Source organism: Corvus kubaryi, unplaced genomic scaffold, assembly GCF_017639235.1.
Source record: "Corvus kubaryi isolate FWS band 111438036 unplaced genomic scaffold, C.kubaryi_AGA036_p1.0 134, whole genome shotgun sequence".
In the NCBI taxonomy this organism is placed as follows: Eukaryota; Metazoa; Chordata; class Aves; order Passeriformes; family Corvidae; genus Corvus; species Corvus kubaryi.
The window spans coordinates 5,682,061-5,705,856 of record NW_024580668.1 but is presented as its reverse complement, the minus strand read 5'-3'; the positions used below and the strand labels follow the sequence as shown (position 1 = coordinate 5,705,856).

Sequence of the window (23,796 nt, the reverse complement as noted above, 5' to 3'; positions counted from 1 at the left end):
CTTACTACCCTCCACACTTGCAGACTGCTCATTTCATCGTGAGGATGGAGCTCATTGCCAGGTCAGCTTCCATTTACTCTGGAAATTTGCAGATATTCTTTGCTGCAGGACTTAATCTGCAGCCAAAGAGCTTCTGAGCAAACCCAGATGGGAGTTCTCCAGTTTAGGAAAATATATAAAATGTAGCGGGCTGTTTTCATAGAATCCATAATGGTTTGAGTTGGAAAGGACCTAAGTCTCACCTCATTCCAACCCCCTTGTCGTGGGCAGAGACACCTTTGACTAGACCAGGTTGTTCAAAGCCCTGTCCAGCACTTCTAGGCATGGGGAATTTCTGGGAAATATGTGCTCCTTCACTGTTTTGTCTGAGAATGTCATGATCAAAAGTATTTCCAGCAAAAGAAACTTTGAAAATAATTGGACAAAAATGTGAAAAAATGGCTAATGTCCCTGCCCTCCCCCAGCTCTTTCTGCTATCCACTGATAAAATTCCAAAGGCAGAAGCCTCTCCCAGCATTCCATGTCACCCCCTCTACCCCTGTGCCACGACAGGTGCCACAATTTCAGCGCCACCTCTGGGAATCGGCTCCTCAGCTTGTGTCGCACATTGGCCGGTTGTTTGTGCTGGGAGCAGAGCCGGAATGGAGGAGCTCTGTTTTGGGATCATCCCTCGGTTGTTTCCAGGTATCCTTGTTTAATGGCAGTGTTCCCCTGCTCCGGAGGGTCACACCTGTCCTTGTGTATGCTCTCCGTGCTGCTCCCAGGGTGCTGGCGGCTCCACGGGTGCAACTCTCTCCCGGAGCGGCTGCAGGATCCTCCGGCTGCCGGCTCTGCATGGCTGGAGACTGACAACTAATGGTTAGTTTGCAAATAGCTGCATAAAAGATCAGAGGATAATGTGTGAGGGGTGGGGAAAGGAGGAAGGAAGGGGAATGACCGGCGGTGCTTAAAGAGAATCGATCGCTGTTTAATTTTTATTCAGTTCGATTTTCATTCTCAATTAAGAACAGGGTTCTTAATGCAGAGTTTCGCTCAGCTTTCATGGGGAGTCAGGATCTGGCAGAAAATGTGACTGTAATTAAAAGGGCCACATATTCATCTCAAACTTAACTTCTCCAAGCTTAATTTTGTTCTCAACCCAGTACAAATTAGAAACAATTTCAAGCTCCTACAGGTACCATGGCCTGGCCACCTCACAGGTGGTCACATGTGGCCACCTGCATTTGCAGGTGGCAGTGGGGGTTCTCCCATGGAAAAGACTTTCAAATGGGACTTCTGGGAGAGCAGGGGTCATTTTGGGAAGACAGGGCAAGAGGAACTGTGTGTGGGCTGGCAACAGACTCTGTGTCCAGGAAGGGTGATGGAAAGGTAAGAAAAGGGGGGATCTGCTGCCTGCAGACCCTCTGAGCTTCTGCACTGCGGGCTGAGAGCATCAGCCCTGTGAGCGCTGCAAGGAGGAATGTGGAGGAGGAGGAAGAGGCTCTGAGGCACTGGAAGATTTCCACTCTGTGGGAGCTACCTGGCTGCATTCTTTCCTTACCTTTGAAATTTGCCACCTGTGAATTTTAGCTCTGAAATTTGCTGTCAGGAGGCCGTCATGTTGCTGCTCTGCTATAAGGCCCTCTGCATTATATTGGCGATAGCATTTGATTGTCGCACTTTGATATCACTGAATAGGTAATCAGACCACTCTTTATTTTAGCCTGAGGATATGCCTTTGATTTGTAGAGGTTGGCCATTTCTTATCTGAGTTTGAAAATGGGATTATTTAAATGTATATTGATGTTTTTCATGTGGTCTAACTGTGCAGTTCAACATGGTAATTCAACTCGTAGCTATACCAGATTGTTATCTAATCTGATAAGATATGAACAGCACAAAGCCGAGATGATGAAACAATTGGGATTGTTGACTCACTGGGGTCCTGCTAAATCCAGTCTGCTTTCATACTTAATTATCCTGTCAAGTTCCTCGAATCTTAGCTCCTCCAGCACTGCGATGGAGAACGGTGGTAGTGACACCACTTGGTGAATACATAAGTTGATCGAAATAATTTCAGCAGATACAATGGCTATTTATGCCTCAACTGTGATATGAAAAGCTACTGATTCAAACACCCTAGACTGCAAAATTGTCCCTCTTAGCATTTCTAGGTTCATTGAAGGCTGTTATTAAAGGCCTCTGGAAGTTAATGTTTTTGTAACATGAGCTGCTGCCTGACTGTCTCATACCAGAGGGGGGAAAGAGCAAGAGAAAATTAATCCTTCCTAATTTTCTCCCTAAACTGGTATTTACTACCTCCTTACACCAGGCACTGTAACTGACCCTGAAAACTTTACTGGACATTTACAGCCCGTCCCTCCTGATGCTGCTTACATCATATTTTATTCCAATTGTGAATGCAACTTCTATTGAAAGATAATTAAGTTGTACTAGTTAGATATAAAAGAGAAATTTTAAAGGCTCCCTCCACTGCTTGAAAATACTCATATTTTCACTTTTTCTCTTGATCATCTATAGGAGTAATTATGAGAGTAAAAGTTGTGTCACAAGAGGTAATAGCAAAGATAATGATGTCTGCAGCAGGTTAAACCAGGTATTTCAGGTATTCAAGAAAAGAAGCCATAAGGTTCAAGCAGAAGTATTTGAAATATTTTAATGGTCTGAATTGAAATCATACTCCTGTAAGTTTTACAAGACTCTTGTCTTTGCTGTAATTTGAGGTCAGCAGTTTGTTCTTGGTCAGTATTTAGCTCTAAAGCAATCTGGTTATGAAGGAAACCCGCTGATGATGATGATTTTAGTAGTCAGAGAAGAAAAAAAAGGCCCATAAGCGCTCACAGAAATCCCAAAGATCAAAATACCACTGTGTCAAGCCTCTTCTGCTGATTAACTCACTGGCAGGTTCACCTGTGGATGTATCTGGAGCAATCATTAAGAGCTTTGTCACGGTGTAGCACAGTCAGTCAAGCATCCTTGTATTTAAAATCAACACTAAAAAATATCTAGATATTGAAAGATGCTGCTTTATCTACCCTGTGTGTTTTAAAGGGAGAGCCACTGCTTTGGCTAGAAGCATTGTCAGCTGTGAGGCTCAGTGATTTAGATCCAAGCCATTAATGTCTCCTTTGAGAAGCTGCACCAGGTAAAAATCCTGGAATTTCAGAGCTCCGAGCACCTCTCCATGAAGGGCAGCACCGCCACACCTCTGGACTGTGGAACCTTCTGGCCACAAATGGTGCAGGAGCCTCAATCCACTACTTTCATGTTGGCCCCCTTCAAAACTGTAGCTATTATGTTTAAATTAATTATGCTATTTTCTGTTGAAATTGCAGAGAGCTGTGTGGTAGAGCCTTGTCCAGCCCTGGTGCACATGAAGTGAATGGAGGCCCTGCCCTGGGCTTTTAGAAAGGCTGTAATCAGCATGGAAAGGAAATACCAGCTGTTGTTTGAAAATGTTACTGCTAAAGGTGTCCTTTAAGCTGGTGTCTCTAGGAAAGTCCATATCTCTAATATAAACCAATGAACAAAAATGCTGTTTTTCTGCATTTATTCCTTCCCTGCTGTGGGAATCTGTGCCTTTTGGAGGCTCTCAGAGGTGGGTTTGAGCCTGCCTTCCTACTCAGACCTCTCCCTGCCTCCATCTGTACCATTTCTCCAGCTTTCCCATCCCGTGGATCTCACAATCCTTTCCCAAACTCTGCTGCTGACCATCTCTCTCCCACCTCCTCCTCAGTCCCACTTCATCCACACCCTGACACCCCACCAGCCAAAGATGTGGAATAGAGCCAAGCCAACCTCATGGGGAAAATAAATGGAGGTTGATCAATAAAAAAAATATGAGGTGATGGGAAGATTCCGTGCCTAAGCACACACTGTGTGCCACCCCTCTTCTTGGGACTGTCACCACTGGTGTGACCCCAGCTTTATGTTTGTTCATCAAGCTGTAACTGCCTTCAACACCACAGAGAGACAGACAGACAGACAGACAGACAGACTGGTACTGTAGCTGCACGAGAGGGTGTTCTGTCTGTGTGACTCCAGGGATTACAGCCTAAAAACCCCAGCCTGCTGCACAGGGTTTGGAGCTGGGTGAGCAAAGGTCTGTGAAGGGATGGGGTTAGAGTTGTGTTTTCCTCTGCTTGCCCTTATTCTCTGAGTTTCAAAGCCAGGGGTTGGGCAGGGCAGGATGCAGATCCATAAATGTCTTTTGATGTAGCAGAACTCTGTAAGCTCATCCCCCTGGAGCATCCATCCCTTCCACTCTCCAGCGTGCACAGGGATGCAGAGCATCCCACCTCAGGCTCCACAGAGTGCACGGGCTGAGCAAACCTCACTCATTTGGGAGAGTGTTGAGTATTTATTTCCTTTTCTGAAAATTTAAGCCCTCTCCTCATGGGATTCATCTTCGAGAGCTCCTTTGTGTGGTTGCCACCTCCCGGAGCTGCTGTCACGTTTTCCCCGTGCATGTGGGCCTGGTGCTGACCCTCATTCCCAGCCACACCTGGGCTTGCTGATGAGGTTCAGAATGCCTTAAAATAGGTTAATTTGTAGGAAAGTGACAGAAATAAATTGCTGGCACTTTTGTGTGCTGATAAGTTTAACCTTTTTTTCCCCCGAGCAGCTAAATTGCCAATCATCCGGAAACACACTGGAGTTCACCCATTACATAAAGGAAGCTGTTAGTCTCATTTAAAACAATATTGACCTTTTTTCTGTCCTTTCCATTTTGACTAAATTACAGGGTACATTTTTTGAAATGTGGCTTTTGTCTGACTGTAACCAGGTGACCCTGATTTTTCTCCTTTTTTTTTCTCACTTTCAGCTTTCAACATTTCCCTTCTACTTCTAACATAGTTTTTAGTTTAACCACTGAGATTTTAAAATCCAGAGATATTAAAAAAACCAGACTTTGCATGATACATATACTTTCCAGTTACAAAAAACTATACCAGGAAACTAAGAAAGTTGAGCTGGTGCACCCTGAAATGCCTGGTGTGGGAGTAGCAGGGAGCATTATGAAAATGATGGCAGAGTGTGTCTGTTCTTCCAAATTCAGATCAGTGAGTGTGTGTGAGCTTTCTGTTTCACTCAAAATTAATTGCAGATGCAACATTACCAATAGATTGTCTTCTGGGACCAAAAACATTTCTGCCAGCAATGAATTGGGGTTTTTTTGTTGTTGTTTTTCTCTTTAAATCAGGCTATGAGCACATGTGGCTCCTTGTAAAAACCAACGTAACTCATTCTGAGAGGGTTTTTTCCCACACAGAAACATTTTTCAGTTCATCTGGGGCCTTGGGCAGAGCCTCCCGGTGGCAGCTTCTGAGGACATCGGAGTGAATACCAGAATACAAGAGTGGACCTCAAGGTGTTTTTCTTGTACCCAACCCCTCTGATAGCATTGTGGCCTCACAGATATATTCTATTGTGTTTCCTTCATTATTTCCTGAAGAAATCCAAAGAGACAAAGGCTCCCTGCTCCAACTTCCTTCCCAGTCAGTGGCCACTGGCCACTTGACATCAACAGCATTTCCACAGACTGAGCTGAAGCCTCAGCTGGGGTAAATCCCTGTATCTCCCTTGCAACAGATGACAGAGGCTTCCTTCCATCAGCTGAGGATCCAAACCATCCTCCTGTACATCCATGAATGTGCTTGTGGCATTTGTTTCTTATATTAATTTTTCCTACATAAAGCCTAAAAATATTCCCATGTACGTTCTGCTGGCTCTTGGCTCACACAGAAATGTGTCTTGTAATACCAAACTGAAATTAATACAGGCATTTTTTTAATTCAGATGTATGCCAGTTCTTTACATTATTTTTTCTGAATCACTGAGATGTGAGTTTTTTCCCCGGTAGGTCCTATTTTAGTAGTTCCAGTGTTTTTTGCAGGAATCCTGACATGTAGGAAGCTTTAGGATTCCCCGGCAAGAGAAGCAATCATACTTCCATTAAACTTGCAATATACAGGCCTCTTGTGTGGAATATTTATCCCACAGGTTTGATGCCACAATACTGAGAGGCCAAAGAGAACATATCTTCCAGCTTTAACCCCATCTCTTCAATATTTGATTAATCTGAATCAGTGACATTGAAAATGGCTTGAAATATTTAATCATCTAAGAGACATTCAGAGACTACAGTGCCTTTGAAATCACCCTGCCAACAGAGAAAATAATTTCTTCAATTGCTTACTGGTACAATGTCCAACCCATCTGGGAAAATATTTGGGTTGCATTGCTAGCATTTGATTGACTCTCCTGCCAACACCAAAATTTTAATGAGCTACAAAAGGACAAATTATTCCAACCACCATCTCTGTGTTTTGTGACGAGGCCTTGAGAGGAGAGGGAGATGCTTTGCACTCATTTGCAGGTGTGGCTGTGGCTGTGGTGCCTACGTGGGCTGCAGGCAAACAAGTTCCTGGGGTTAAGCAGAGTGTGCTCCTGCAGTGTGTCCCTGCCTCCGCCTCTCCTCCTCCTGGAGGAGCAGCCCAAGCCCTCCTTCAAAGGACAGGAGCATTGCATCTTCACTTTGGGCTGGCAGACCTGTCAAGATGCTGCCTTGCCAAAAGTTTGGGGATTTTATTTCATTCTAGTGATGCTGGTAGAGCAATTTCTTATCTTTTGGTTCTCCTTTAGAGCACAGGATTCAAAGGTGCCTTGAGAAGCACACAATGCACTGATGTGCACGCTGGACTTGCAAGGAATGAAATCACCCTGCCTGCTGTACACAGCTCTGAGACTGGTTTTACTCTGCATTCGTATGTGCCTCCGTGTAAAATTGCCCCGCACAATTATCCAATCTCATGGCAACTATTCAGTTTGCAAAGCAAAAATAATCATGTGATTACCCTGCAATTAGCTGATAGTTACTAATCAATTACATCTGCAGAGTTTGCCTTCCTCTGAGGAGGTGTGTGGTGGTGGTTTACGGGTGAGACTCGGTGCCTGCCCCGAGCACTTCACAGACCACCAGCCTTGGTTTGCTCCATGGCTGAGCAGGTGCTGGGGCTGGAGGAAGGAAAATGGGACTAAACTCTCTGGGTTTAGTGGCAGGAGTCAGACACCACAGTGTCAGCAGGGTCTGGGTAGGGTGGACACCATGTCATTAACACTGAAAAGGTTGTCTGCAAAAATGTGTTTGAATGAAGCCTGAGTAAAGAAAGCAAATGCATTCCCAAAACCTCTGGATATTCCTGTCATCACTTGTCTTCTCCAAGCTTAGCACAGCCAGGGCTGCTTCATTCGCTTCATCACCCTGTAGTAAAAACAAGCACAGCAATGTGTAGTCCACAGGTATTTACTTACCCTGATATTCCTGGAGGGATGAGCATTACATTCTACACAAGGGCAAAAAGGAAATTTTCATATGTCCCTTGGCGGTGCAGGTTTGCTCTTCCAGCATGTGGCTGGAAACAAGAGATTGGGATACCTGTCACCTTCCCACCCAGCAACACTCTCCAGGATTGGAATACTTGCAATTGGTGAGAAAAGATTAGCAAATACCTTTGAATGGCCACAAAAATCTGTCCTTCATCTCTGGGCATGTGCCCACACAAAACTCTCCCAGAACATCCATGGCTGAAGCTGGAATATTCATTCAGTGCATGGAATAAGGGATGATTTTGCAATATAAGGAGCAGTGCTGGGAAAACTGAAGGGGGAAGTGAAGCTACTGGCAGGTTTGAAGAACAGTTTGATAAATATTTCTGCTGTGAAAGAAGGAAGTAAGACATGACAAGAATAGAGATGTGTCCGTGAGAAGTTAGACAGGAATTTAAGGGGAGGGCTGAAAAGCTTGAGCTTGATGCTTCTGGGGAGAAGCTTATTTTTGAGAGAGAAGGAGAGAAAGAGTGAAAATACTGTGAAAGAGGGAGAGGGATAAACCCTGAGGCTATAAATCCAGAAGACCCATGCTCGAGGGAGCAAGGGGAGGGAGGCTTAAGGCACTTTGGGCAGAAAGATGTGTAGCCGGGTGCAAAAACCTGTCACCTGCCCAGCCAGTCGTGAAGCCTGGCAAGACTGCACTGTGGTTCCACTGCCCTGATCCTGGGTGGCTGCTGCCAACTCCAAGGACCACGGTCCAGCTGGGACAAGCCGTGAAGTGGGGCTGGATGTGTGCACACCTGCACAGCACGGGTGGAATGCATCCTCCTCGCCAGTGCCGTTCTCCCTCCCTCTCCATCACCCCAACCTCCTTTTAAGAAAGATCCCGACAACACCATTAAAATGTCTTGCGTCGATTGCAGATTCATTGTTCTCTAAAAGCTAATCCAGGCTCGGGTAAACACAATGGCCCCTTTTCCCCCAGCCTGACATTTCATTTACACAAGAGCCCTAGCCGCCGCACCGGCGCAGCCATCAAGCATTGATTGTGCTATTCAGCAGGATGGCTCAATAATTACAGTCCCGGATCTCCAAACCCCACCAAAGAGCAGGCTTACCACCGCTAGCCTTTGTTGCTAATTGTCCTTCAGGATACTTGAGATGAATTACCGTGGCTTACATTTTCCTGGTTTTCCTTTCCTTTTCTATTGGGTTAATATAAAGAGAAATCTTTCCACTTAGCGGAGCTGGACGGATCAGACAAGTGTAGCATTGACTGTTGACAGCACTTCATAAGAAAACCCTCTGACTGCAAACTGTCTCGTTGATATGTTCAGCTTGACACATGGGATTGATTTTTGATTGTTTTACAAAGCTCTCCTGTGCATGTTTTCATTATCAATCCTGGGCAGTTTTCATACCAACACTTGGAAAATCTTAGAGCTATTAATATAACTTGACATCATCTATACTGCATCTAATTGTAACAAGTAACCCGACAAATTAAGCCTCTTTCACCCAAGCTCTCCAAAACGGACTGCAGCCTTGATTATTCCTCCAGCTTGTTTTGTTCAGGGGTGCATGACACAGCAGCAACATTATTTCAGTTCAAAGATTTTAATCCTGCTTGTTGTAAAGACAGAATTAGGGCTGAAAGTTTTACATTCAAGGCAGGCAAGTGCGATCAGCACTGAATCCGTGCTTATTCCCAGCAACTTCGCCGGGAACTGGATCCGCTCCCGTGCAGGCTGCTGGACTGCAGCTCAGGAGGTGATGGCACACCCAGGGAAAGGACAAACATTCCCTGCACACATGGATTGGTGCATGTCCTTCATTTATAAACTCTGGGGTCCCTAACCATCCCTTCCCCATGTCTCCAGGCTCTGATCTACCCTTCCCCTTTCTCTTTCCCATCTTTCTCTGACTATGCCTCCTCCTCTCAAGCCTCCCCAGTCCTCCAGAAACCCCAGAAAGGAGCTGGGATGTTTCTTTCTCTTTCCCATACAGTCACTGCATGCCTGCTGATGGGAGTCTTTGCACAGCAGTGGCCTGGAGCCGATCTGAACTACCTCAGAAATTTTGGAGGAACTTCCCTCCCTCCCAGAACAGACAGAAGCCATGAGTTATGGTGGAGTACTGTGATGTTGGGGGTAGCAGGCCCACATAGGGCATAAGCAGTTACCCTTTGGATAAAACCTGCCAGCGCTGCCTTTGCCTTTTTTTAAATGCCATATGTAAAAAGGAGGAATGAAGCTGTCTAAGCTGAGTTTTAGAAGCAGGAGGCCCACAGTCCATACGCAAAACTGCTGCTGCTTTTCTCCCGTGTCCGTGGTTTCCGTGTGCGCAGCCAATGGGATAACCCACTCGGGAGCCTAGCAGCACTCACTGACCAGGCAGCCTGGATTTCACAAGATGGTTCTTTTTATTCTTCAGACACAGGGGGAAAAAAATCATTTTCCATCACTGCTCCCTCCCCTTCTTTTCTCCAATAAATGAGCATTTGCTATTCCTCGGTGCTGCGCATCATTTTTCTGAGCCCGCAGTGCAATTACCTCCTTTGCCATCAGCTGGGCAGGGGCTGGGAATTTCCACTCTTGCACAAATGCCCATCTTGGTTTTCTTTCTCTAAAAAAAGCAAGGCCCTAAATAGTGTGTAAGCACTTTCCCGTGGCTGTGCACCCTCTTCATAACCCTTCCACTCGAACAAAGTGATTGTCTGAACTGAAATCGTTTCACTGAGATGATTAAATTAGTTCCTACATGCCGGAGAAGTACAGAGGTCTTGACATTTATATTTGGGTATTAGAGTCTGACATTCAAATGTATTCCTGTTTGAAAACAGTGTAATTTAAAAAGTAGCATAAAATCCATTAATATAATAGGGAGAGATGGCGATGCTTTAATTTGTGTGGGGCTGTGCAAAATGATCATTTCCAGGGGCTGCAGCAAGGGCAGAGCTGTGCTGGCTGGGCTGGTGCAGGCAGGGAGGATGTGCTCCCTGTGGGCCCCCCAGACACACCAACACCCCAAATATTACACCCATGGAATTCAGGATAAAATCAGCCATGGGCTGAGATGTCTCTAACCACAGTGGGTTTGTTTTGACAGGATACAATCTGCTATTTCTTCCTGCAGCTTGAAGCACACCTGTGGCTGGGATGTCAAACCAACAACGGGTTACATCTTCAGAAAGACAAAACAAACAATTAAGCCTGTCCTCAGGGATCCCAGCAAGTGAAAAGTGCCAACACCTATGCAGGCAGCTTGTCCCAAATTCACCCATCACCCCTATAAAGAGAACCTGACCTGACATTAGGTTCTGTATTATGTGATGTGGATGCTTAGGCTGAGGGTTGCCATTATTTAGGAACCAAAGTTACATGGGTTTTAAGTTTTTGGCCCAATACTACACTTATTTAATGAGTTTATTAAAGAATCCAAATCCCAGTGTTTTATCATGTCTTGGATACCAAAGCAGAGTCTCTTTTGCCTGGAAAAAAATTTTCACCACACGCAGCATTGCCACTTTTCAATGTTATTTAGAATGAGTGAATGCAAATGACATTATTCAATTTGCAGATGCGGTTTCATTCATGAGGTGACATTAACATCTGGTATCTAAAGGAAACATTCTTCAAGTAAAATAAAAAAATCTGATTGATAAACTCCTGAGAGCAAATCCTCCACTATGCCAGCAGCAAAGCAGCCCAGCAGCTTCATCCCTTTTCATCAAAACAAAACCCTCTGTTGGGATAATCGTGTTTTTCCCAGGATGTTCCTCAAATATGGAGGGGGGGGAAAGAACTTAAAGGTCTGAGCTGGAGCATATGAGTGCAGAAATGAGCGTGGCCGTGTTTTTCTGTCATGTGCCTGCACATATTTATTATTCTCGTCTGCAGTATTGATGACCACGGACTGATCTCGCTGCACATGCGTCTTCCTGCCCTTCCCCTGGCTTGCGCAGCTGAAAAAAGCTGGGATTTTTTATTGCTGTTTTCTTTTTCAGCAATGAGCAAAATGCCCCATGTTGATGTCAGTTCATTTTCCCAAGTGAAAAAGGAAAAAAAATGAAAATAATAAAAGCAGTATAGGAATCAGGGCAGGCCACTGCCATCAACAGCAACCAGGGCTGGGGGACATTGTTCTGGCTGTTGGGGGCAAGTAAGGAGAGGGGAATATTTCCTGAATCCAGGCTTTTATTGTGCTGGGGCACCCTCATTTTAAAGCAACAGGATAAAACAGCTTTCAGGATCAAGATCAGGCTTCAAAATAGTGAAAATTGCTCACACAGCTCGGATGGTGGGTAACTCTATTTGGCAAAAACAACTCCTCATTAATGGGTAAAAAACGAGCACAATTAGTGTGAATATACATTTGTATACATGGGTGCATGTACATATACATAATACACCCTTATTTATTATGCACACGCTGGGGTGTGTGTGTGAGTGTGTGTATGTATGATAAGAATAATGAGATATAACAAAAATGAGGGGACAATTATTCTGATCTTTTGTAACCCAACTCAGCTGGGTTGGCTCAAAATTATCATTTTGAGCAGTCTGAAAACAGAAAACTAAACACAGGAGATGATAGGGAGGCGTATTTTAAAAAAGAATTAAAGAATAAAACGCACAGAGACAAAATGCCATGTTTTGTTATGTCATTCCCTGCCTGCCTTTCTTCATGAGAGAGATTTCAAATTAAATTCAAAGACTCTACTTTTAAATAAGCAATGAAAATTGAAAATAAGCTTCCTTGTTAAAATATATATCTGTATTTCCAATTCCTCCCTCTTTTTTTTTAAGGTAATGCAGTACTGTGAAACGATACCAAAAAAAGGAAAATAAATAAATAAAAGGAGGGCATTAGGTATTAGGATTCCAAACGGGATAGTACATCTTTAATGATACATATGATAATTAAAGAATACAATAAACACAATTAGCATATGTTTTAAACAGTTTATTAGTGAAGCTTACCATAAAATCAGAATATATAGAGCTCCAGGGTTTGTTGGGATAACAGCTTCTAATCCTTAGAGTCATAAAATCCCTGGCTTGGAAGAAATGGGCATCTTTAAAATGATTGAATCAGCAGGCCTCGAGTGAAAACACACAAATTAGCAAACTCCAGCAGTTGGGCACCGCGCGAGGCTGCGACGCACGGAGGTGAAGTCACCGCTGCCACTGCCCCGGCAGCTCTGATGGAGCTCAGCGGGGATGCAGTGCTGCGGTGGACATCGAGGAGATAATGACTTTAACTCCTTCCAGACCAGGGATACCAAAAAAAAAAAAAAAAAAATTAAAATACAATAATAAATATCAAGACATTTGCCTTTATTTTGCAAGTGGTCATCATGGGGAGAAAGGAATGGCTGAGTAAGTGATGGATATAAAGGAGATCACGGGCTCGCAGGGCACAGGGGGGTGCTGGGTTTGGGTTGCCCTCCCTCTCTCCTTCCCTCCCTCCTTCCCAGCTCTCAGGGTTCCTGCCAGGCAGAGCACAGGGTGACCCCCACCCAGGGGGTGTGGGAGAGCTGGGACCCAGGGGACGCACTGCAGGAATTGTCGGGAGTTTAGAAGTTGAGTCATTCTGTTCGCCCAGTCTGGACAGGGCTCTGGCCGCTCTCACAGAGCAGACAAACAACACTCTTGATAGCGGCACTTTGTTTCTCCTGCTTTCACCTTTTTTTCCCTTCCAGTGTCTGTATTTCCCCTTTATCTCTTCTTTTCTTTCCTTCTGACTTCAGTTGGGATTTTTTTTTCTGCTAATGATTAACATATAAGCTCTTTACATTCATCTCCCTACTGTAGAGATAATTTCTTCCCTCTTTAGTCGTTTGTTTGTTTGTTTGTTTGTTTGGAGGGGGTGAGGATGAGTTTAATCCTGCAGTTGGGAAATTTCAGGTTTCTTTCGAGCAGCAGGGAAGGCTTTGGATGAGAGTCAGTGTGGGCTGAAAGGAATGAAGCTCTGCAGAATTGGGTTTTCGAAGGGAAGGGGCAAATTGTCAACTTTATAACGACTCCTCATCAGTTGTGATGACTTCCCAGCTCTGAGCAAGGGAGAATAGCAGTCAAGCAATGTTTGAACACATTCTTATGGGGAAATTGGGGAGTTTGGATCCTGAAATTAGATCTGAAGGCAGCCAAATATCTCCATAAAAATGGGAGTTTCACTCAGCTGAAGGCATTTCACATTTGCACAGCTCCTAGTCTCACCAGAACCAGCTTTTCCTGCTGCATGGCAGAATTAGTGGGCACGGTGCTGCTGTGCACCAGAGAGAGCTGCCTGCTAATCTGGGTGGCAATGCTGAAAACCCATGGCATGCATGGGGACAGCACATTGCTTTATGTTTATCCCATGCTTGGAATTTATGCTGGTATTATTTTCCATAACTTCTGCCTGGACCTCAAGTCCAGGAGGTGGAAGCACTTTGTCGTAACATTGCCAATGCACTGCCTAAGCCATGTTTTACCCCGTAGATATTTGTTTATTTTTGCCCCATATTAGTCTAAAGACAAAAGGAACAAGCTGGAGGAGAAATGAAGGTCCAAAAAGATGAAGTGACTTCACCAAGGTCAAACAGCAGGACGGTGGTGAAGGCAGGAATATAAACATGAATTATATTGTCACTCTGCTAGAGAAAAAGGTTGAAATGCAGCTCATTTTTTTCCTGTAGTTTAGACCCAGCTTGACGTATTTGACCTCTATTCAGCTGGCCAAGGTCCAGGGAAACAAATATGAAAAATAGGATTCTCTGTCTACTCAGGGGAAAGACATGAAGGTAAACTAAAGTGTGTCATGGGTTAACTCCACAGCACGGGAGATTAAGCAAACCAAGGGCTGAGTCAGGGTCTGGTTAACTGGTTTTTCTATTGACTTCATTGGTTTTGAGTTGCATTGAAAGGAATAAAGAAATTTGGCCCAGGGACTGGGAGGGAGGGGAGGGAATGCAGTAGCACCCATTTGTTGTTGTAGTGTTTCCCCACTGCCATTCCTGCACTGCTCCACCACTGGCAGTGCTCGACAGACCCCAGATTCAGCGCAGTGGCAGGAGGTCCAATCCCAGCGCGTGAGTTTTAGCTCCATCTCCAGGTTTCAGCAGAGGAATTCAGCATCCAGGGGAGCATTCACAGCAGACTGACAGGGAAGAGCAGAGCAAAAGCCACTTGGGATTCCACTCAGCCTGTAAAACCCTCACCCAGGGCATGCCCTGACTCGGAGGAAGGTTGTGCAGACCTCCAGTCCTGCTTCCTGCTCCTTCTGGGGAGGAGTTCATCACCTGGGAGGTGTAAGGATGTGGGCAACCCCCGATAAATGGGCTGTAAAACTCCTGGCACGTGAGTGTTGCATGATCTGTGTGCCAGATGTGACTGGCCTGGAGCTGGTGTCACTGGAGGGACCTGACTCTGCTCCCTTGGGCCACTTGCCCATCCCTGAGATGGGTACAGGGGCACTGGGGTAACACTGCAACACTCAGCTCCAGAACATCCTCCAGAAACGGGCAGGAAGAAGGAGTCTGGATCAAAATCAGAAATAGAATTTAGTGTTGGCTGCCTCTCTCTGCTCTTGCCATTTTAGAGAAAGCCATGACATTTTGTAAACCTTGAGAAACTAAGGAAAATATTTTAAATAATGATGTGTGCACTGCTCTCTTTAGAGTTCACTATTCTTCTTCACTGTTCTCCAGGTGTAAGCATTAACCCACTTTATTTTTTTTTAACCACGTGCCATAAGCATTTTTGCATTTTGAATATAAGGTCAATTTAGCATATGCAGAATATTTTCCTGTTCACTTTCCATTAGCATTTTATATTTATTAGTGAGAAATTCAGAAATAGTGGCTACTGAATTCAGCTAGAAACCAATTCTACACTGAATATTTAACTAAGACATGACTTTAAACTGTGTTAGTTATTTTTATAGGTATTCTAAAAATAATGCCATAGGGTTTATTACCTAACCCATATCACACAGAATTTGACATTTGGATGTTGAGGGCTCATATATATGATAAAACAGTGAGAAAATATGCACAGGAAAATTTCAAGGCTTCTGTAAAATAAAAATAAAACCCCCAGAAATTTATTATGTGCCCCAACTACACTGCAAATTGAAAAACTGACAGTGGTGGGCAGCCTGTGCACCAACATTTATCAGCTTGGATCCTCTGCACAGGCTCTTAGGATGCTCCATCAGATTAATGTCTCTCAGCAAAGAACATGCTATAAAAAAACAAGGCATGCAGCTGATAAAATTAATGAAACAAATCATTGTTGTAAAGCATTTGGTGAGGTGTGAATTTGAAAACTAGTTTCCCAATATTTGTAAAATAAACAGAAATTAATATCCATTAATAGTATCATAATGATCTTAACTGAGAATGTTGAACTGTTGCCTGTTTTGTTCTTTTCAACTGCAGCATCTCGCTGCAACTGTTTTGTGGCTGGGGAATAATCTGCTTGTGTATTCTGTAATGACACAAGAAATAAAACGCAATAGGAGGAATAAAATCTGAATTCCCTTCTCAGCAAAGAGTAATTCCACAATCCATATATTTCTGGTAGCTTTCCTATATAAGGTGCAGAGCTTTATTTTCTAGACCCATTTTCACTGCTATCTCGAGTCGGGCTCACAGGAGGAAGCAATTTGATTTAAGATTTGGGGAAAACAAAACTTTTCCCCAAATCTTAAATGACACTGAGTGGTGCTAAATTTCCTAAAGCATTGGAGGGTGATGCAGCTGCCATAGAGGCCTCCCCATGGGACAGTCCCTTCTCATGGCCTTTCCCATCAAGGATGATGTGTTTCAGATCTCCATATCTCTGTGCATAGGTGCCTTTCAGATCAGCTAAAATGTGAAAAATTCAACATTTTCCATGAGAAATGGCTTATTTGCAGTTCTGCAGATACCACAGTAGCTTGCTGGTGAAACAAGGCGCTGTGCGGACTGAAGTTAAAATACCAATACCTCACAAAGTGAAGCCATGGAAAGAAAGAAGGGAATTTATTCTCTTAATCAGAACAGCAATGTGGCACAGGTTCACATCCCGATAGTTTTTACATTGTCATTTACCAAATGCAAACAATGTGGTGCCAGATGGTGCCAATGGGTGAAGGGACAAGTGGGTTCAGACATCCAGGAGCCAGGACAGGCCCAACCCACCCTTTTCTTGGTGCCAGTACCTGAGAGCAGCAGCTTTATCACGAGGAAGCCTCAGCAGTGAGATGGGAGTTTTAGCTTTGGCTTCCATGCTCTCCTTTGCAGTTTGCTGGGTCCCACGTTAGTGTTTGCACGCCTGCCCACACAGGGAGGGAACATATGTTTTGGATGGGATCCTCTCTTTGAAAATGTGTTTTTGAAGCAAAAACAAATGTTCAACATTCTCTTAGCAAATACCTCTTTTTAAAAGCCTTTCCTCATGTATCTCATGCAGACATGAGTTAGTGTCTGTCCACCACATCACCATTAATGGTTGAGCACAGTGTCCATCAGGTCCACTCCGGAGGGACTGGAATTTATGGGGATAACTGACTTTTCACTCCATTGGCTCAGCAACCTCATTAATTTGGCCTCAGTCAAAATATTTCATCCAACCTGAAAAAAAAAAACCCAACATGTTTTACCTCAATATTTCTCAACCACTTCTATTACTGCTACCAAGATTTTAGACGTTGTTCTGAGATAAAAAACCTCTGAAACATTTCGTTTTGGAAGTGTGGAAGCGAAACTTTTTTTAGCCCCTTTTCCAGCCTGCCACGTTGCCATATTTACCACGGTGCTAACAGTTGTCAGAGATTATCTGGCTGAGTCACAGCTTGTACGGGCTTCACTCTGGTCCTAGAGACGCGAAGCAGCTCCTCTGCAGCCCAAGGTTTATGTTGGCATAAGCAAGATCAGAATTCGCCCTTCTGTTTACCATTTAGCTGAATCACCCCATCACAGACCAACTGTCATCTGTCACTCCATACTTTTAATGGTACATTGCACTGATGTTGTCTATTTTTTCCCCTTCCCAGCAGCCCTGTCACTCTGGTATGTGCTAATCTCTTCTTCCAGGCTTCTGGTGGATCTCTTAATGGCGGTGCCACAGCAATTTAGGATTTTTTTAAAAAAAAAAAGACAAGAGAGAATTTGGGGAGCTGCAGGCAGAATCAGATTTGCCCTGTAACTCAGGCTGCAGACTGACCAGAAACTGGGCTTTTGGAAATGCCTCCCAGGATGTGTTTTACCCACCCAGTCCCAGGCATGGCATTGTCTGGGGAGCAGAGGAGGTACCCCCCCTCCCCAACCAGAGCGGGGCTGCAGCTCTCCGACAAAGTTCATCGCAGAGAATTAATTAATTTTAAAATTGCATTCTCTTCCTCACGCCGGGGCCTTGCTGCAGCTCTGTGTTCCTACAGCCAATGGACCAGAAATCTTTTCCCAGTGCTTGGCTTCCTTGGGGCCCCGGCGGTGACAGAGCCTGGCTGCTGATTAACCCGTGCGGTGACGAGGGACGCGCGTGGCCCCGGCAGGCGCCTCGCACAGTCTCGCACCCGCTCTGCATCCCCACACGGGGAGGTGCAACATGAATCACGTATCCTCTCGGTGTTGTGACAAACAAAACAAGGAGAGAAATGCCTTGCAAAAGGCAGTTTGGCTGTGGGAGGCACTGCCCACCCCGGGCAATAAAAAATATTTCAATGTATTATGATTATTCCCTGCCTTCCCCAGAGGTGGGGGTGAGTGTGGAGGGGATTAAAGCTACGATAATCTTCAGTGAGTTTTCTGTTTGTATATGGCGGGGTTGGTCAGCTAATAATTTTAGCCTGTTGTTATTATTATTTTTGCAAACACCTAGAAAAAGATTCTGAGGTTTTCTCGTGGCCTTTCCAAAATTACCCATATGTATGTGAAATAAGCAGTAACACTGAGCAGTGAATACTGAGTGAAGTAGCACTTAAACACTGCAGGCAGTGCCTGCGAGTACGAACCCTTTTGGGGGTCCCTACGTTTTCATGTTGGCAAAGATTTTTATCCCTGCAAAATGCAAGTTAACAATTCACTGTTCTGGTAAGTCCAAGTTGAGGGTGAAAATTGTTTCACTGCCTGGATTGCTGAATGTCTGCAACATGGAGTGCACAGAACTTGTAGAGGTCCATCTGGTAGGAGAAATAATACTGTGTCATTGCGAAATATGTGTCTGGGTGTGAGTGTATTTCTCTGTACTCCTTCTTTGTCATGATTCCTCGGTTTAATTTAAATACATGTTTCACTTCTCTCCATATTTCAGGTTTATTGCGGAGTATGAAAATCAGGAAGCTTTTTGTTCACTTCATACATCTCTTCCAACAAAGCCAGACATCCGAACCCGGCACAGACTCCAGAGTGATTATTGTTACACATGATCTATGGAGCAGATAAATTACAGCTTGATTTTTATAAGGTATATTGAGCCTGCAGGCTTCAGCAGAAACAAAAACAAAACAAAACTCAAAACCTTGGTTTAACTAGTAATTTGAGGAAATATGACAAACCTGACGTGGAAGTCACAGAGCAAATAAATATGCACATCCATCATTTTGTAAAATAATGCCTTCACTAGAGAGACCTCTGCTTGCTGCAGTCTGCAGTGTAAAATTTCTTCATGGTTTACTGGCCTCAGATCCTGCTACACAGAGAATCAAGTTAGCTATAGTTGAAAGAAACAATTCTGTGTAAGAAAAACAGTGTTGTGCAGTAAAATAGTGCACATATCAATCATGTGAGTGAAAACTAAGTTGGTTTTAGGATGTTTTGTAATATTCTTGGAACGTTTAGAGGTGTTTTTTCTTTGCTTGCTAAAATGATTGGAGGTTCTTTGCCTTTATTGTAAAATAATCTAGTTCCTAGAAATAAAATCACACAGTAGTTATTGCAAATAGAAAATCCTACAAAATACAACAAAAGGCAGTTTCAGAGTCATCTTCTGAGCACATTAGTTTTGTCTGTGCACTGGAGAGGAATAACACACACAATTCTCCCTTCAGGAACTGGCTTTTGGTACCAACTCTTTTTTTGTAGCTTGCCGATAGCTGGAAGGTTTTGTGTGAATCTAAAGAGCACCATCAGTGTCCTTTGCATGAGATCTGCCTCTCAAACTGTCCCATCCCTGCAGACCCAGGAACTGCAGTTCTCCCTGAACTGGAGTTCACAACACAGCAAAATGTACCTGCTCAAAGAGGAGGCTGTGGTTTGGGCACTGACAGGGATGTCACCTTTGACATCTGGAGTTGGGTTTTACTCAGAGTTTAGGGGTTAAATCCAACAATTTATGTCAAACTGCTTCTGGATAAAAAACAAAACACAACCAAAATGCTCCACTCCTAAAGAAGTGTCTTCATCAAAGCTGCAACCCTTTTCATGCTCCATTCCTGATCCAGCATGTCCTCAGGGTTTTCTCCATTTCCAGGGATGCTTCTCAAAGGGGCAAGATGGAGAGGAGCCAGATCACCTCCACACACAACCATGCAAAATGCAAAACACCCACAGTGCAGAAAAGAAGATGCTGCCCTGTGCAACAAGGTGGGTCTGGGGCCTCCCAGACAACACAAGACCTGGATCTCCAGTGTCCTGTGCTCAGTCTCCACCACTTTCAGAGAAATTCCAGTGCCTGGAAGAGAGCAGAAGAGCCTTTGTGTGCAAATTCCCAATGGGTCAGATGTACAAACCACAAACTGAGTGGCTCAGCCACACCAGAACTGTGGTAAATCTGAGGATATGCAGAATTACTGCTGAGGGTATCAGAGAGCTCAAACACCAAAGCTGGAGTGCCAAAAAGGGAAGGACTTCAGGTTAATGGATCAGGAAGAAGGGCTGAAATCCCTTTTGAGATGTTCCCTGCTTTATTAGGTCTGCCCCATGGAGCCTGGCTGGGAAGTCTGCAGGAAGTGTCTGCATTGGACCATGAATCTGTATCTTCCACCCTTACCACAAAATTGTCCTACATGCACAGCAAAGGCAGTGGTCAGAAAAATGAGCCTAAGTTTGACCTCTACAGCAGCTGTTTTATTCTGATCTTGTAGGTTTTGGTACATAGGTATGATCCTATGTTTTGGTCTGATCCTGCAGTTCCTAGCCAGGCAAACCTTACCTGGATCATAGTTTATATGAAGGGTCCATCATCTCCTTCACTGTGTCTTCCAAGCTGCATCTTGCAGTTTAAAAACCAAGTGCACGTTCACTGCTCTTAGCGTTGCAAAGCCAAAATAACTGGTTTGTGCTTCATCCATAAAATTGCCAGCTAAATATTCATTCTGGAGTCATTACTGCAGGTGTTTGTCAAGGAAGATGTACAAAGCACCCTGAACATGTTTAGCATTTCATGTACCAGGCTGAGCTGCAGGAGTGACAGGTTGAAAAATCTTGTTTGGACTCATAGACTGAAACCATTTAATATAGAAGTCACTGGTGGACTATAAATATGGAAAGCCAGTGCGCCACATTTTTAGAGAATCCCCATTCTGTATGTCTTTTAAACATATTGAAACTTCAGAGAAGCTGTAGAAGTTAAACTCACCAATTTTTGCTTTGAACATCTACACTTCTTCAACAGTGGAACCTTCAGAAGCTCAAATGCCTGCACAAAATACTCTTTATTTGAATGTGCACTTAGATTAACTGATCCCACAAAAGCCAACTCTGTTCATTTAGGCCAGGAATTACCCAATTTGCTCACATAATCTCAGCAATTACATGTTCATCTTTTTTTTAAATAGCAGACCTATGTGTGTGATTTACGTAGTATGTGATCTTTTTACTTAACCTCAAAGATATTAATCTTTATTAAAGGAGATGAGAGGCAAAGAGGGGGAAGAGAAGCCAGTGACAGATACTCTGACAGTGAGGAAAAGTAATTTATAAAGTGAACATCAGTAAACATTAGGAGTGACATATTGATATCAGCAGCCAGGAAACGGCTGGCCGAGCTAGGATGAGGTATTGCACCTTAAATTGTGGCAACCATATTTTTTTCCCAAGGTTGATCTTTTATATTTTTTAAAGAGAAATTTACTATTATGCCTTCTGCTTCCCCTATGGTAAAATGCCAGAAATTTGACTGAGATTTACTTAAAGTGACAGCAATGCCCCATTTTGTCCAAGAAAGATGATTACTAAATGTCATGTCTATCTACTCTCATGTGGATCACTTATTTGACATGTTCGTGTCTCAGCTTCATAGCAGTTTGCAGCATGTTTTCTGGTGCTCTGAGGCAATCTGAAATCTTTGTGGTCCAAACATGAGCTGGCCAAAGGCAGTTCATTAAAATAAATAAATAATGCAGTTTGGAGTCGCTGCTCTCTCTTCCAAGGGTGTCAGGCCAGAAAAAAGCAAAAAAAGCCCTCACAAAACCAGACCAAGAGTGTATGTTCTGGTCAGGCTGCCAGAAGGCCATTGCTGGTGGGATGCTCTTGCCATCTCAGCTGATGCAGAGCCACACCAAAAAGAAAATATTAGCGTATTTAAATACAGAAAATAACCTTGTACCATTTACTGTTCTTTTTTTTTTCTTTTTTTTTTTAGAAATCTGAAAAATGGCACACTCTGAACCAGGGCAGAGTGTGGATTTTCCCACTTTGCTGCAGGACCCCACTCTGCTGAATTCCTGGAGGGAGAGATGCAAAACCCAGCTGGGTGCAAGGGAACCATCAGCACGAGCTCCTGAGGTGGGGAGTCCATTTAAATCTCCTTTGCTGGGCCTCAGAAGTGACCCAAGCAAAGCAAAATGGAAAGCAAGGCAGAAAGGCTTTTTGCACAAAATGGAACAGTAGTCATGAATAATTAATGGCCTTCTACCTTCCTTGCCATTTTAACTTGTCTTTCTTAGTACTTATTGCCTTCCAGTCCAGAAATGTGTCTGCAGATTAATTCATGCATGTTTTGCAGCAGCAAGTCAAGAATTAAGGTGTGCGCTGGAGATGCAACCTCCCACCAGACCCAGCCTGATCCAGCAGTCTCCCAGCCAGAGCCAGGGAATGCTCTCACACAGATTCAGGCTCTGGCATCCTCTTAGCAAGACCAAGAGCTCTTTTTCCCATCCTCTTCTCAAAATTTCTACCAACCCTTTTCAAATACGGAAGTTAATAATAGCAGAAAGGGCTTAAATTCTGAAAGCAAGGACATACATACATGTCATGAGAAGGACATACCTTTGGTTTGCTCCAGCACCAGAGATTCACAGATTGCCATATATTTACAAATTTTGAGGTGCAAATACTACAGTCATGAAATACAGTGATGATATTGAGTCCTGGCTTGTCCTGTTGACTGCCCTGTGCTACCAGTGCAGTCACACTCTCAGTCAAGTTTGTGTCATCAGCCAATCTAAGGGCAGCTCTGTAAAATCGCAGATTTTTTCTCCCAGACATTCCCTTTGATGCCCAGCTGCCAGCTCCCATGTGGGCACTCACCTCAGACAGAGTTTAACTCCCAGAAAACCTGCAGGAGCAGCAAAACCAGCTCAAAATGCATCCTATGTAATAAGAGCGTGTTTTTTTAGTGTATGGTGGAAGATTAAAGCCATTCTAAATGAAAGTAGAGTGTGTAACTGGGTACAAGATTTCTAAATAGGTGGCACATGTCAGCAGGCATTACAAGAGTATCTTTAGGTGAGCCTTTGATATTGACTGCTGAATAGTTCAGTCAGAGAGATGCGACCAAGTGAGAGTTTCACTGCCTTGATTTGTTTTCTGGCTAAAATAAATCTGAATAGAATACACTTAAATTATCTGTGATTTTTCTGCCTTTAAAAGGACACATAAAAGCTCATGAGATCGCTGTGGTCCCTGGGGGAAAAAAAAAAGGAATGGGAAAAAGAAACCAGGAAAACCATGAAAGATTCATTTTAATGGAATCCAGGTTTAGCTGTTTCATATTTAATAATGTTTAATATTTCATTTACTACTGGGGACTCACCTTTTTCAGAAGAATGTGAGATCCAAGGCACTATTGTGCATTAAGATTTTATGTCTGACTGTAGCAATATTATAAGGGTTGGCACTGGAGCTGCTCAAGCCTTCTGCAGAAAGCCTGGAAGCAACAAGGTTTCTTTCTTTTTCCCTACAGCCAAAATAGGAGCTGAAGCCCCGGAAAGTCGTGGGGTAGAGCTGTGAATCCTAGCAACAGGAGGGGAAAGAACTGTATGTTTCTTCACGTCCTCCAAGTGTTGGTGCCTTCTGGTACATCATTGACAGGAAGAGACAGAGACCATGGAAAGGCCCTTCTTGCTGATGCGTCAAGAAAGGGCGTATTTTTTCCAGTGGGATGGGTGAGTTATGGGAGTTTGGGGGGAAAAACAAGCAAAGCAACACCCCAGAGTTCATACTGTTGTTGCTGTTGCACTTTCCTTCATCACAAGGCACTTCTGGTGCAGTTTTTTTTCAATTTTCTGTGCTTTTAGTCTTTTCTCACTGATAATGTGAGCTTTTCTTTTTAAGTG

At 43.8% G+C, this 23,796-nt stretch overlaps 1 long non-coding RNA gene across 2 annotated transcripts in view; it reads left to right on the top strand.

The window, feature by feature from the left end:
• The first annotated feature begins 511 nt into the window (after nt 1-511).
• The window catches only part of LOC121673337, a 32,813-nt gene continuing 9,528 nt past the window's right edge, over nt 512-23,796 (top strand). Inside the window, exons 1-3 of one of the 2 annotated variants that reach the window (XR_006019182.1) lie at nt 512-858; nt 21,882-22,024; nt 23,424-23,625. This is a non-coding gene — a long non-coding RNA (uncharacterized LOC121673337). The remainder of the gene's footprint in view (nt 859-21,881; nt 22,025-23,423; nt 23,626-23,796) is intronic. The other variant, XR_006019183.1, reaches the window with a different exon arrangement.